Below are 16,366 nucleotides of genomic sequence, written 5' to 3'. Positions count from 1 at the left end.
CAGTACATGTTGGATATTACTTCTACAAAACAATTAGCTCAATTACATTTTTACATATAATTACAAGTTGTTGTTTTTTTTTCACAAAGACCACATGGTCAAACCTTTTGGATCTGATTCTGACAGGACAACATGGGTAAATCCCGAAAGGGTCTTCTGCCACTGGCCCACATTTCTATATGTCCACCTATTATTAATGCAGCCACAGGGAGCTCTTCAAAGCTGCACTTTGTTTATATGTATACATGCAAAGTTACAAATTAATCCTGGGAGTGGAGTGCAGATAACCCAACAATCAGTGAATATGAGAACACTTTGTGAAGTCAGAAACAAAATAAACATGTTATCTGTCTTTGCTTGTGAGTCACTGAGTGGAAATGTTGGAATGAAAAGTGGGGGCACTGCTTATTATTCACTTTGAATGCAGTTCCTGTGCAACAGACAAACCCTGACCCGAGTCACGTCTCAGTGTTTTTATCCTCACTTTCTTCCTTCATGTTGTCTGGCTTTGATCCACTATAATTGGGCTGTGAAGCATGTACTGCTGAAACACTGCTTATTCTCTCCTGGCAGATAAATGCACCTCAACGTGGAGTTGGAGAGGGGCGGTTTTTTCAGAACAGGATGGAGTGTATAGCATCTCTCCAGATGAATTTAAAAAAGAAAAATACATTATACGGATTTTATTTCATCAGTGCAGCAGCAGGAGCCGGGCGCTTACCAGAAGTGGTGAATATAATATTCAGTATGCCAATAAGTTTTCAAAATATAAGTTTTTTTTTTGTTGATCAGCAAAATATCAACATCCTCATGGCAAACTAAGCTGGAGAATATGTTCGACATTAAACACGCTAAACATCGGCATGTTTACATTTGCAATGATCCTCGGACACTGAATTATTTTGGCATTCACGTCCTTTAATCAATCGCGTATCATTGCTGAAGGTGGTCACCGTTGAAAGAACTCAGCTCGTGACTTTAATGGCCTCTTGTGCTGTAACATGCAGAAAAAAAAACATTTTGACAAATATCAGCGTGAACACTGGCCTCAGCTGCTTCAGAGGTATGCTCAGGTGAGGAAGTTTGCAGATACGAATCTAAATTAAAACTGCAAGCAGTGACGTAGGGGCCCTCGCACTCCGGCGCGCCGCCTCCTCCCCGAAGCCGTCTCCCCGACGTGCAGCGCGCGAGGGACCGCGTATACCCGCTTAAAGTTGCTATTTTTGTCTCATTTCCTGTCTCCAGCAGGGGGCGCTGGCGAGCCGTTCGGCCACGCCCACTCGCAAAACACGTCAGATGTATGGTCTCACCACGCCGGATGTATGTGACACGTTTCGTGAGGTTTCAAGCATCTGTTGACCTTAAACATCAACTTCCTGTGTCACGGCGAGACATCCAACTTTGCCGCATCGTCACGGCGACGGCCAGTGACAAAGTCCAACGAATGTCTCAATATATCATCAACTACATGTTCAGGTTATTGTGACCCGACTTTATGTTCATGGGATCAACCAGCTCCACGTAGAACGTGAAAGTATGAAAAGTGTCATTTCCGGTGGCCAACAGGGGGCGCTATGACTATGAGCGAATATTACCCCACAGGTGTCTTCAGGGCGGGGCTGTTATCATACCTGTGATGTTTGGAGAAGGTCGGTCCATGTACATAAGATTTAAAGCAACTCGTAGTTTCATGGCGAGACGCTCAAAATGGCCGCCTCTTTACGGGCACACACATCGATGAAAACGAATTGTTTATACAACTTTTAATCCCAAACATGTTTTCTATCCATAGAAACTAAATTCAAGTCGGTCCGACAAAATCCCTCGGAGGAGTTCGACAAAGTACGTGTCAGAATCGCCCAAAATGGCGACTAAATTCAAGATGGTGGACTTCCTGTCGAGTTGACGTAACGGTGCGATGTAACTTTTTTGTGCGTCTAGGTGTGATACACGTGTCCACCGGATTTGGTGAATTTAGGTAAATGTGGCCGCCGGGGCATCTCTTTAGGGGGCGCTCTCGAGCCGTTTGCCACTCGCGACTCCACTAGAATACGAAATTTTTCACCGGGAGACGTGCGTATCCACTTTCATGAGTTTTTGAATATGATAAAGCCTCCAAAAAGGCAAATCATTTTACGTAAGGAAAAGAAGAAGAATGTCTGCCAAGAACATTTTTACGAAATACAATAGATGCTCGGGCCCTAAATACAATAGATGCTCGGTGCTCGGGCCCTAAATACAATAGATGCTCGGGCCCTAAATACAATAGATGCTCGGGCCCTAAATACAATAGATGCTCGGTGCTCGGGCCCTAAATACAATAGATGCTCGGGCCCTAAATACAATAGATGCTCGGGCCCTAAATACAATAAATGCTCAGGCCCTAAATACAATAGATGCTCGGTGCTCGGGCCCTAAATACAATAGATGCTCGGTGCTCGGGCCCTAAATACAATAGATGCTCGGGCCCTAAATACAATAGATGCTCGGGCCCTAAATACAATAGATGCTCGGTGCTCGGGCCCTAATAAACACAGATATCTTGGCTTAGCCTTAGTGTTTGAAAGATTTTGATAAATATAAGTCATGTGGGTCTGCACGGCTTCAAAAAAAAGCACAAGACTAAGTCACTGCTGTAGTTTTTCAAAGTATATACTGTAGGTTCTTTTCATTTGTATAAGGTAGTGTACCTTTCTGTATATGTGCAGGTTTAGTCTGAGTATTGGATGAAGTTTCCTTCAGCTGTTCCTGTGCAGCGTATCGCACAAACACTTCAACCAACTGCTTATTTTCTACTTTCTGTTTCAGGATTATTCAGCTTGCAACTCTGCCAAGGGCTGTAAGTCTATATTTTTCACAGACTGAAAAACAGTGATTTTGTTGTTGTTGTTGTTGTTGTCTTTCTCTCTCTACACACTGCTTTTCGTAGAATAAAATCTTGCCGAGTGAAATTTGAAGTGGTCTTATTCAGTACCAAGGTGCATCCAGGTAAATCCAGACTATAGTCATCTATTTTTCTGTTCCACTAGTCATACTGTGGTTTACATTGTAATGTTGTACTTAACAAACAATCTCTCAAACTCTTTACTCTGAACTATGCTTGTGCTGTGTTCCACAAGTTGAAGCTAATCAACATGAATGTGATAAACAATGAGTAAATAGACTGTACAAAGATTCTATTTTAATGCCGAATAAAGTCCTTTTTTTTTTTTTTCATCCAGTATTTGAAAGTGATTATTCCGAATGCGAGAGTCGAATAACAATTCAACATGACTCATCTTTTTGTGTTGTTCTGAAAGTACATGAGTGCCTGTGTGAAATAGGCGTGCACACCCTGCTAAGTCGCACGCACAGGGCTGGAAAAATCACAACAGGACGATCGAGCACTACCAGTCTGATGGGTTCAACGTACCTGGTAAGACAGCGAGGAAAGCTATTTTTTTTAAAGGAGCACTTTAAAAGCATTGGGCTGTCTTTTATATCACCTGCCCGCCCTCAGGTCCGATCCCACCTGCTGACAGGCCCTCTGACCTCCCGGGATGAACTCATCTCTTTCTACCTGTCTGCTTGCTGCCCCTTCGTCTTTCACCCTCCACCTTTTTCTTCCTCCCTGTATCTCTTTTAGATTCTGCATTCTCATGAAGCCCGCCTTTGACATGACACGTCAAAACTCCCGCTCTTACACCATCCGGCCCTCCCAGTTGAACACACGCAACCTGTTCTAATCTGATTCAGGAGAAACTCGAGGTGTTTGTTGAGCTGATTGTTAGGGTTGGGTACACCAGTCAGACTCTGTAAATTATTATGTATACAAGGCGTCTACCCGTTAAAAAGCCATAACTGAGTTTTTAGAGTCCGGTACACATGGCAAAGGGCTGTTTTAGTATCAACGGGACAGCTGTGCTCCACTCGCCTGCCTCTCTGCACGTTTAAACACCAAAAGCCATGTCCTAATCCTTCCACGCCGTGGACCGAGACAGCCTGTATCTCTCCGACGCAGTGACACATGCATGACAATTTGGCAGGCTCACTTCTGAGGTGCCCACTTAGTCCAGGCAGAGCACAGAGGCGCCGTTGTCCCACCCCAAGGACGGAGCGGCGGACTGCGCATCAGTAATAAGCCCAAACACAATGACAGGTTTCACAGAGATAGACCCGAGGCTTTGAGTCAACAGAGGATACATTCCCTTCTTTAACAAGCGAGCCCCCCTCCAACATACTGCGCTGTGCGTCAGAGGCTCTCTTGGTGTGTCTCTTCGTCTTGATGTGATTCAACCTGGGTTAAGAGAGTGACACGATAGCGGTCCATTCACGATCTTGACTAATAACCGCTGTACCAAAAAAAGAGTTCGACAAAGTGGAACTTTTTTTTTCTGGAAGTTGATTTCTTTTTGCTTGTAACACATTTTGTAAAATCTAATTTTATAATAACAAATGTTTCTAATAATAAAATAATACAAAATTCAGCATCTTTTTTTTTTTTTTTTTTAAAAAAGAAAGAAATTGATGTAGCAGCTCAGCAACTATTTTGTTTCTGTAAGGGTGTTAGATAAGATCATTAATGCCACTCTAATGTCTGACAATGTAAATATAAGACTACAACTAGCAACTAGCTAGTGGAGCTTAGCATAAAGACATGAGGAAACAGCCAGCCCAACTCTTTTTTTTTTTTTTAAAGTGAACAAAATCGACCTACCAGCACATCTAAACGCTCACTAATTACCTTGTGACATGTTGCTTATTGAATTTGTCCAAAAAACCCGAGTATATTAAGGACAGGGCAGGGGTAAGCATGTGGTGGACTGTTTCTAGGCCAGGACATGTGACTTCCTGGAGTCTCCATTGGTTGCCTGGAAATAACTGCTCAGAGTCAAGAAATTGCCTTACATGTTTACTGGAGGTAGAGTAGTCGATATTTTGGGAGAATTTTTGTATGAAATAAACAAACATGATATAACACTATGTTGTTGTTTTTTTTCTTGTTTTTTTTTTTTTTTATCTTTAAAGGTGCTGCTCGGTAGATTTTGCTATTGTAACCGAGATAGCAGGGTTTTTTTTATTTTTTATTTTTTTTTTACCTATTTCCAGGCTTTGAGCTAAACTAACCTAATAGCTGCGGCTTCTCATTTAACTCTCCAAGAAAACAAATACTGCCATTTTAAATGAAGCCTCAAAAATTCACTTTATGGCCACCTGAGAGGAGAGGACAACCCGAAGACTCAATTTTTTTTTTGTGCCCACTTGATAAGTACAGTATTGTCTTTCCTTTTTTTTTTTTTTTTTTTTTAAGCTTGTTTTTGGTCTCCACAAACGTCACAGAGCTGAAGGAAACGTAAAAGTTGTGCGGTAATATCTTGTTTGGTTTGTCACTCTGAGTGACACCTTCAATTACGCCACCGCTCATATGACACATGTAGCGGTGCAGCTTTAAATGTGAGGCTACATTTCATCCACCACTATCACCCTCATCCATGATCCTTTTTCGTATCGTCATCATCTTCTTCATCAACCTCATCTTCATCTCCTCAGCAGTGCACAGCCCTCGGTGCGCCCGCGTGCGCCGCCTGTCCTTTAAATTCATTATTTTTCTCGCATTTCACCCCCCTCCCCTCCCTCCCCCCCCCCCCAGTCCATCCCAACGCGGAAGTCGGTGACGCACCACTACAAACAGCTGCTCAGCGGGGGCGATGAAATAAACAAAACGTCGCCATTCGGTGCGAAACACAGCGGTGAGTGGTTTCTTTTTGGTGTCATTAGGAATATGGACCGACGTTTGGTCCAATGCAGCTATGCGTGCGTCCACACTGAGGCTCCTCTGTCTCCGCCGCGTCTCGCTTTATTAAATCCAACCGGAGGCGGCTGGGGGTCGGTCGGTCGGTCGGTCGGACGTGCGTCTGGATTGTGCTGGGATGTGATAGTGTGAGAATTTGTTCTTCTTCTTCTTTTTTTTTTTTTTCTTTTTCTTCTTTTTCTTTTTTTTTTTATTGCCTTCTGTAAAAAGCCTACAGCCGGTCCCCCGGCGACGCGCACCGCAGCCTGTTGTGATTAAAGGTATGCACATTCTGTTTAATGTGAGCGAGTGAGCTGTGCCGCAAAAAAAAAAAAAAAAATTCAGCAACGCGTTAGTGTCAGCTCAGATGCCTGTAATTAATTAATATATGTCTTGGCTTTGTTCATTCAGCATGTGTTTGAGACCCCCAGAGGAGACGTAATGTTGTTGACCGAGCAAGCCTTTGTTGGTTTCCCCGAAGCCTTCATGACGCTCCCGTCAGTTCGGATGTGGTCAACTCGATCATGAGGATATCATTTATTGCATTTCGACGCGATTAAGCATCAGACTGTCAACTGTTTTTTTTAGGATTGTTCGGTCATTGCTTTTCTTTTGCATTTTTATATGAACACATCAGGTGTCACGGTGGCATATCTGTCCGGAGTTTACCATCAATATTGTTAAATGTTCAAATTTGCATGACACACTCCAGATGCCATCTCGGCAGCTTCCTTTGCCTCACAAGAGCATTGGTTGCTCTATTTTTGTACATGTACTGTAGATCTGATGATTCGCCCTGCTCAGCCGGGTATTGCCTTACTATGAGCCATAATAAAGCCGGGGGGGAGCGTCCTACATGACTCTAGTTTGATATTTTCAGCTTGATGTCAAGGACGACACGATTCCGCATGGTTTGTACCCAATTTCAACATCAGACCCAATGAGCACTTAGTTGTTTCAGTGGCTCTCACATTACACTCTGCCCTCAGCCTCCCTTCAGTTTGTCAGCACCACTCCTGTCATGCTGTGTGCCACATCTGCTGCACTGCATAGTCCACACTTGTGTTCTGCAGTTGCAGTTTGTTTAAATCTTGTTAGACACAGCAGAGCGCTCTGGAGAGCTTTCTGCTCCCACTTCCTCTGTGTGGATCCCTGCTGTGGTATTTGCTTTGTGGCTGGAAGGGCAAACCTTTCACTGATCTTCACTCTAACGGCAGCGAGTCTCGGCTTCATGTCAAAGCCAGCTTCTTTATAATACCATCTGTATCATGATGGAGGATTTCGCTGTGGCGTTCAGCTATTGTTGGGGCAAGAGGAAGAACCAGCTGTGCCTGTGTGTGCGAGTGTTACATCACTGTAGCTTTTGGTTATTTCTTTGCTCGTGTTGTGAAATGCTGAGGGTTTGTTGCGATAAGAAGGCTCATTGTCCTGTTGGTGTCTGGAGTGTGCGTGCATAAGCTTGCCTATAACAAATTGCTTATTTTGTTTGTCATCCTGCCTCCTCACATGGGATTAATACATGTAGCTTGTCTTCTTTTCATTTAGTTTCCATCTCACTCACAGCCGAGTGTTTGAACAATAGTGATGGACAGTGGCCTTTTTGTAGGCGAGCAGTTGGAGCTCTAATCTCAGTTTCAAAAATTGTGACTGAGCAAAAAAAGCTGCTTTTAACTTGTAAAAGTTTTCATTTTGAGAGCAGATATTTCATATCACCAATGATGTCAAATAGACAAGGCTGGATTTTTTTTTTTTTTCTTCAGAGCCAACTGTAATAAGTAAGAAACCATATCAAGTGGCTTTGACATTTTGTGTCTGCTTGTCCCCAGTCAAGTGAGTCTTTTATCCAAAAGTTGAACGCTTGGACTGCTTTTTTTTCCAGCATAGATCCTTTCTTACAACCACCTATAGACAGTCTGCTCCTCTTCCCTGGCCTGGTCTCCCTTCATGACCGACTGGTTGCGTGCCCTCTGACAATGAGAGATCTCGCCGGTATCAATAAGCATTCTGCTGTTATGATAAATCTCATCTATTCTATAGCCAAAGCTGCCCAGGCGTCAGTCCTGACAGAACCGACTGCAGGGAGAAATGAGAAATTAAAGCCATAATTGCGATTCCGAATCGGAGAAAGAGGGCGACTGAGACACGGTGTCTGTTAAGCTGCTAAAACTGCGAGGGAAGGAGCCTGCAGTCTTAATGGACTGTGCCATTGTGTGCTTGCAAATTAACTTATACTTTCTGTCTTCAGAGATAGGTCCTGAGGAAAGTAATTGGAGGGCGGAAAGAATGCAATCAAAAGTATCTGAAGGCTCCGATAGTAGCTTTCTGCCAATTAACTGCCGTCATTGTTTGACACAATTGGTTGTGATGGTGGAATGTGCCTCCTACAGTATTTTACATTATGGAACAGAGGATGGGTTTGACAGCCTCTATTGTGCTCTTCTATGGCGGTTTCAATCAAATTCAATTTAACAACAGGCGAAAACATTTTGACTGTAGAAGAGTTTTTAGTTCTGGTTCATCTGCTGCAAATTATTCAAACTGTACAGCAGCTAATGTCTCTTCATCCTAAACCCATGCAGCCTATTTCAAAGGTGCGACAGTTGAAAATGAGGCTTTTCTATTTGTGTTGACTTATTTCAATTCAAACCAGCAGATTTCTTTGTCCTTTTAGGGTTTTGCTGAAATGTTCTGTGTGCGGCTGCAGATAACGATTATACTCATAATCAAATAATCTGTCAGTTGTGTTCCCAGCTAATTATTTGGTCCATAAAATGTCAGACAACAGTAAAGAACACCTGTGACAATCTCCCAGACATTTTGGAATGTTTTGTTTTGTCCAACCAGACAAATGAGGTGAAAAATGAATTTAATCACTTGTCGGTTTTGTTGCAAATTTAATACATCAGATGGATGAATTGGGTAATTGAGTAATTGTCTCAGCTGCATTCTTTTTCAATTATAAATTCATAAAAAACATTAAGTTACCAAAAAATATGGCTCGATTGTTCTTCATATTGTATGATGGGAGTTTCAGTTCTGTTGTAACGCTAACACGACTTGCACTTGCACTTCCTTTTTTGCTTTACTGTCTCAACTTTAACTAAGAAGTGATGGAGGATGTGATAAATTCTGTAGAATGACACTTTCACAATTTTTACCATAACCAATCATCAGCATTTGCCTTTAGTCCTCCTACTATGTTTGAATTTCTATTTTGTTGCGTCCCTGTTTTTAAATGGCACCTGCAGAAACATGCTGCATCGTAGCTGCTGCTTCCTCTGCCTCCTCTGGTGGTTAAGCTGTAAAATATTATTGATTGCATTCCGCAAAGAGACAGGAAATGGATCCAGCCGACAGAAATCGGTCTTTATTCGTATCGTCTTCCCACTTTACAGGAGTATGCGTTTGTGTGCGTGTTGTTCAGGATGTGGCGACTCCAAGGACTGTTAGGAAGTCGTGATCGTGTCATTGATTACCTCCCTGTGCTAGACTTCCAGTTTAGCAAATTTTACTTGTCTTAATTGATCTTTGGCTGAATTAATTAAAAGTATAATATCATCACTGCTAGCTGTAATTGTACCACGAGGTTTCCAGTGCCATGTAGACTTGGTGCATCTGCTCCACGCTGCTTCTGTAATCGGATCCTGGACTATAGTCGTAGCAATATGTCCCCTGCTAGTTTTGTAGTATCAGCGTCTGGCTAGCCCGTAATGTAGTAACATAATCAAGGTCTCATAGTGCCGTTGCTCTCTAGTGTGCACTAAACCAATCTCAGTCTGCCCCGCTACTGCATCTCCCTGTGGCTTTGTATTCATCTGTAGGGAATAAGAATATTGATCCAATCTAATGACTTCTTATTGTTGATGATGTCATACGCCACTTTGAAAAAGACATTACTGGGTTAAAGCTAATGGCTGTATAGTTAAATAATATAGATAATGCGTGGCATTTATATACAATATATATATAATATAACGTATATAATATAATATACCTCTTCAGGATTTTAGTAGCCTTCTTCACTCGGACTAATTTGCAAGTGTGTGTGCGCAGGTGTGCACGTGTGTGTTTGCCAGGATGCCATGAAATTATAACGTCTGTGATGAAAGAGGGGGAATGCTGGACAGCGACTATACATCAGCCGTGGAGAGGTGCTGGCTCAGCTGAATGGACCGTGGGATGGCACTGCTGCAGCGAGCGGGCTATGGTTGATGATGTCATTAGGGCTTTCACACTCTCCCAAGGTTTCTGTCTGCTGATGGCAACGAACCAAGAACAGGGCACGGGGGGGGGGGGGGGGGGGGGGGGCACAATAGTGCAATGTTGTGTGTTTCTGTAGCCAGACACAACACACAACTTGCTGTATGTAGTGGATACTTGATAGATTGTTGTGAAGAGTGCTGTCCTGCATGTCTCCCAGGTGTTTATTTGCGTTGAGCTTCAGATTGGGTTGCACCATTTTGTTTTGGAAATGGTCTCCACATTTGTGGGTAAAGTCCTTCTTAAGTTCTTAGAAGCCTTTAGCCACTTTGCAATTGATTCACTAAAAGTCAAGAAATATCTTATTGTTGCGTATTTCTTTTGTTGGCCTCAGTTTTCCAACAATTCTATCAAACACCCACCTGTACTGTAGGTTTGTAGGAGACACTGATGGAAAGAAACTTCACTGGTGAAAAGCCCCAACTTTTATTCTTGACATAACAGAGAGTATAAAATGCAAATCTGAAATATGAAGTGTCTTCAAAGCAGAGAACCTCTTCTTGCGAACCTCTTTTTCATGGTCTTACTGTAGCAAGACAGTGTTACTGATTAGTTAGCTTTTGCACAGAGCTATTTGAATGGTCTGACTAAAAATATTGCTGACACATTATGATAGATGTTGCTCAGAAAACAACTAATTATCTGAGCTTCCCGTCTATCATGAAGGCCCCCACCTGCGTTCTCGTTCTGTGCTCTCTTCCTCCTCGGGCCTTTAAGAATCTGCAGGTCAACATGAGCTCTTTCGGTTCCCTATTACTGCATGTGCATGTTGTATGTGTAATTTCTGTCTGATTTTAAGTCATGTCAAACAGAGTATTAAAAGACTACCTGGCAAACACGGTTTCCTTCAACAGTTAAGACTCGTATGACATGGAGCAGCTGCATTTGGGTCCAATCAAAAGTAGTCAACTATGTAAACGAGCATTCACCTGAGGTCGTTTAAGTGACCAGCGCTATAAAGTGCCAATGCTTTGTAAATTATATCTGGCATTCTTTGTATTTGTAATGTGTGTTTGATGTGCGGCTGATGCAGTTGGCTCGTGTTGGCCATATGGATACATCTGCATTCGTTTCTTTCCGTGGCTTCTTCCGTTTTTTTTCCAGTAATTTGTCGCCTGTCTGTCTCTGTTTTCTGGTGAACCGGCAGCAGACTTGACTCTTGACTTGTTGAGCAGCAGTGTTGACAGTTGCATCTTAAAACAGGTGGAGGAGAATGATGCAAAAGTGTGTAAATGGGCATGAAGATTGGCTCTTAGATTCTGCATTAAGAACAGATGGTCTATGTATTACATTCATATATTGTAGTGTGAGTACAGTATGTTATAGTCCCTCACATTCATGCAGATGCATGGCATGACATCAAATTGTATTTGACTATAATGAATCAATCAAGCAAAGCCAGAAAACATGTAGGTCTTTAGTAATATGAAAGAAAATGAGGTTCTCCTAATGGATCATTTATAATTCTTTGTATATTGTGCATGACTGTGTATTTCTGAACCTTTACTCTTAAGAGCAAAGCTCCAATTTAGGTTTTAGCCTTTTAAACTAATGCACTGCCCTACATGCTGCTTTATATTATTATCAGCATATCATATTTGATAAGACTTCTAAAAGCCAGTCAGCCGCCAATTCCCATTACTTTTGATGTAGCACAATAATCAACTTTCATAAACTTGTTTGAAAGGTAATCCATCATAGTGACCGTGCTGCCCAAATCGTTTTGTTTTTTTTTTTCTGTTTTTTTAAAGTGTCAACTTTATGGTGTTTTATGTGTTTATGTCTTCTGGTGCGTTCATGTGGTGGTAATAGACTGACAAATTTCATGTCCACATCAACTCTAACAACTTTGAGTGAATTAGAAGGACATCCTCAGGATCAATTGTTGCTTACAGCAGTTGAATGCATCCGTTTTCAGAGTCAGGTTGTCTCTAGGCATCAGATCCCACTTGAATCTGTTAACTGTTCAAGTCAACAGTGATGGTTTTTACTTTAGTTAGTTTAAACAGAATGTTCATGTTACATTACCCAAAGACATTTCTACTTTGCAGGTTTATCTTCCGACCATAAAACATATGGAAACTAATGGCCGTCTTGGAGTCAAGAAAAAGGCAAAAATAAAAGTATGATATGCTAAACTGACCATCTCTGACCTTACCGCATTTCTTTATTGTTTCTGTCAGTCTCGCTGACAATATGCTGCAGAGACACAACGTATAGGGCTCTCGTGGTTTCTATATTTGCTTTTGTTTGGACAAACTGGAGGAAAAACTGTAATTTGTCTGAGCAGCAGTAGCAGCTACTGTGGTTTGGCACACAGAAAAAAGTTTAGATGTCATTATATTTTCAACACTGACTGTCATGTGATCTCGGGGAAGTCTTTTCCTTTTGGAACATCATCAATCAGCCATTTGTGTGTAATTTACTTGACTGTAAACAGCACAGATATAATCAAGTGCTGTCAATGTGGATTTCAGCAAATAACAAGAAAATCCCAACGGCAGAATGAGCCTCCAACGTCATTTCATTATGAATATCGGATTTATTACTAATGACTGTTCAACTCTTTGCTGTTTCTGGTGGGGTTTGCACAGCCAGAGGAGGTTTTGCTGCTCGTGATTTTTACTTGCGAGTATTCATGACTTAAATCTCATCACAATACATCTGTGTCGGAGACACTCTAGCAAAAATAATTTGCGTTCTAAATCCCTTCTCTGCTTGAGAACACGCCACGTTTCTTTGATCATGGTAATTTGATCCTGAGTATGTAGCAGTTATTTATAGTGAGTTAATTAAATAATTAATTCATACTGCGATTGCTTGTATAGATTGACTTTGTTGACATTATACAATGTAGTGGGTTAGAATTAGTTTTTCAAGCAATAAAGGAGTTTGTTTGCCAAATATTCCTTCAGCTGAATGAATGCAACTGGCTTGTGTGTGTGTGTGTGTGTGTGTGTGTGTGTGTGTGTGTACAGCTGTTGAAACGGGTGTGACCTCAAGGACAGCTGTGATAACGTTCAGCCCTTACAGTCCACAGAGGGATTAAGATAGCTGGTCTGTCAGGTCTCAGGTTATGAAACTGATTTGACATGATCTGCTCTTTTGTGACAGTTTTAGGACCGAACACATGCGGGCGAATGTGGTGATTATGGTGACAGTATGTAACCCAGAAGGGGATGTTTGACCGAGTGCTTTGATTTGTCACATTGATTGAACATGTGCATGTTGCTAGCCACAGATCTTTGTTTAGTTTTGTCAGGATGTAGACTCGAGGGGTGTGTTATTTTGGAGCCAGGTACTTTCTGATTGTCCCAGTTGCAACAAGCTGATGGGTGTGTGGGGCAGGGTGCCAGGTCACCTCGTCAAACCAACCTGACATCCTCATTTGTTCTGTTACCGTGGAAATGGCTGCGAAGACAACAAGGAAGAGTAGAGACTAAATCTAGACACGTTTTGAAAGGCTGTGTGATGTCTCATATATAGGCTCGGATGATGAACTGATATTTAAATTGCTTGGATAAAACAAACTATTTGAAGTTGTCACTATTAAAATAATTTTATCGTCGCTTGACATTTCAAAGACAAAACAATGAACGAGGATGCACTGAAACGGCTTTCTAACAAAGAAATTGGTCCTTCTACCACTGGACGCAAGTGAGAAAATAAGTCTCAAGGTTAAGACTGATTCTCCCCTACTCTCCCCTCTAGTTGCAATATTAGGTTCTCCTAATTCAGATTTAGTGTCCGCAGTGGTCTGTTATATTGCAGAATCCATTTTCTGCTTCGCTGCTGTGTAACCGACTGCTGGAGGCCAGTTCTCCAACTGTCCGCCACACTGTCACGCAGTCATTTAACTTGCTTTTTTTGCTGCTGCTGGCCACTGAGTCGACCACCAGCCAAACCCAGCAGCCTCTCAAGCTGTCTCTCAGTGTGTGTGGTTTCCTCGAGTCCACGCGCTCGGCACACGCAGATGCACACACTCGGACATTACACATCTGCTGGTTCACGACGCACTGTGGGGAGCTGCGCTACTGCCTGCTGGTTCATAACTCCTCCACACCTAGTCCGGATATTCTACCAGACGGAGAGCGGACAATCACGAGCGTGAGGGAAGTACACCCTTATTGGCAACAGGGCCTGTACTTACTGTAATATCACGGGGGTTGCTTTTAGTTTCTCCTCTGGAGGTCAGTTAGTGTTCACTTCCTCATTCTTGTGCTGAAGTGACCTCTTTTTCTCTGAAAGCTAGTCCGAACATTATGTTTAGCCGTCGACAGTAGCTTTGTGACTGTCATCATCCTGGAATACGTGTATATGGCTACAGTTTCATGGAAAAATGTGTAACTTTTACTGGCACTCAGCTCGATGCTATCGATTACAGGAAAGTTTGAACACTTTTTTTCAACAATAAGCCTCCTTTGAGTCATAGACACAGTCAGACTTGATCATCTCATAAATTACCTCGCATGATGATGTAAGCAGTGAAACTACTCAGAAAATGTCCAACTGTATTGGTAATCTCCCACTGTCAACTAAGAAATGGATTTCTAGGATTAATTTTGTAATAACTTCAGGGTGCAATCAATCTTTTAAAATTATGTCTTAATCCTTATCGAATGCTAAATACACTGTATGGATAACATCCGTTCTCACTGTGCTAAATCTCTGTTTCTTCAGTTTGTTAGTTTATGTCGGGGCCTTGTGTTGTTGTCATGTCATTCCTTTTTCATGAAGGAATTGTGCTTTCGAACAATCAGATACTTTTTCTCTTTTATTTACATGAGCAGACTTTTCTGTAGACTGAAAGTGAAGAGATTCAGCTGCACAAGCAAGAAATGAAAGAAAAAATATAAACAAATTTAGCCAAAAATAACATTATTACACGTTTTCACAAAATTCAAAAATGTTGTGGGGGTTGTGTTATATCAGATATTTATGTAATACTATATTTAAATAGGAGCTCTCTTTATTTATTTTTTTCAAGAGAGATGTGTGCAAAAAAATACAATTGACTTTTTATTCATGTTAACAAAAGCAACTGCAAGTGGAATTGCAGATATTTAAGTATAGTCTTTAGAAATCTTTCTAATGTTAAATTACAAATGTAAAGCTGTTTTCCAGTTCATTCCATCTGCAAGGAAAATATCTGAAAACAGTTCTTCTAATCTCAGTGTGACCATGTACATCCAGTGTTTCAATGTCTGGAGAATGACATTGTATGTGCTTATATGAGAACAGAGTTCAGGTGTAATGATGCAATTTTTGCAGCAGAGCTTTATAAATATATTATATATAATACGAATCCCTTTTGTCAGCTCAGGAGGAGTTTCCCACCTTTTTTTAAAATTTAAGATGCAGTAATGAGTGGTGGGAATATGGCGTGTGACTGTATGGGATCGTGCCTCAGATGCAGATACATTATCTTTCAGCAGATCCTTTATTGATGAAATGTCTCCTAACAGTCCATAATTTATATTATATGACAACTATGAAAGGTGAATGCTGTGTGTATAGTTAACCGGTCTTCAGCATTATAAAGCAGTTGCTTTCATATCGTCAGATTAATGTGTTTAAATTGCATGAAGCAGAATTCACAACATTTGAAGCCATCCAATTACAGTAAATTGCATATCTTGTTTTGGATTGTTGACATAAATTTAGGCTTTGCAAAATGGCACCCCCCCCACCCCCCCACACTGTTTTCTGTTGTTTAATTGACTAAGTAATTGTTCAAGAAACAATTGGCCATTGATTGGTTTGTTCCTGTTCTGTTTCAGAAAGGCATTTTCATAACAAAGCCAGTGCACAAAGGGATATGTTTAGCACAAAATAAATCTAGTAGAGTCATACTGCTGATTCATCTTTTAGGTTATGGCTGTCTCATTAAAATTAACAGCAGATTTTTCCACTTTCAACTTTATGCAATAACTTCATCAGCAGTGGCCAACATGACTCAGAGCAGACAAATCTTGACCCAAATCAAGAAAAAAGGGGCTCAGTACCATCTAGATCTCAGTCCTGTGATGAATATCTGCCAGAACTGAAAGCCACTTTCTTGTCCACTGATTGAGTTTTACTTATTTTTGTACTTGCCAAAAAAACGGCTGCAACAAAAAGGTTTTACGGTATCGTTTTCTTTGATGACTGGAAGCTGCACCTGCTCACTCACCGTAACTCAATCTGGATATCAGCTTTTGGCTAAATTCCTAAAATATAAATGAAAGTCTGTACTTGTGGTTTCAAGGTTGCATCTGTACCTGTTCCTGTGTGTATTTGTGCAAACAAGTTACCGAGCTTGATTGCAGAGCGCTGCCTCAATTTGCCTCCAACTGC

The 16,366-nt window shown here is 41.4% G+C and overlaps 1 protein-coding gene across 2 annotated transcripts in view; it reads left to right on the top strand.

Annotated features, from left to right (window-relative positions):
• The first annotated feature begins 5,476 nt into the window (after window positions 1–5,476).
• marchf8 (membrane-associated ring finger (C3HC4) 8) overlaps window positions 5,477–16,366 on the top strand; it is a 75,494-nt gene continuing 64,604 nt past the window's right edge. Inside the window, exon 1 of one of the 2 annotated variants that reach the window (XM_069144677.1) lies at window positions 5,477–5,729. The gene's annotated coding sequence lies outside the window, so the exon portion shown is untranslated. The remainder of the gene's footprint in view (window positions 5,730–16,366) is intronic. The other variant, XM_069144676.1, reaches the window with a different exon arrangement.

This window comes from Embiotoca jacksoni, unplaced genomic scaffold (genome assembly GCF_022577435.1).
Source record: "Embiotoca jacksoni isolate LCO1_2020_lvr unplaced genomic scaffold, fEmbJac1.0.p SCAF_12, whole genome shotgun sequence".
NCBI lineage: Eukaryota > Metazoa > Chordata > Actinopteri > Embiotocidae > Embiotoca > Embiotoca jacksoni.
Note: the sequence above shows the minus strand (reverse complement) of the source record. Positions and strands in the feature narration are given on the sequence as shown.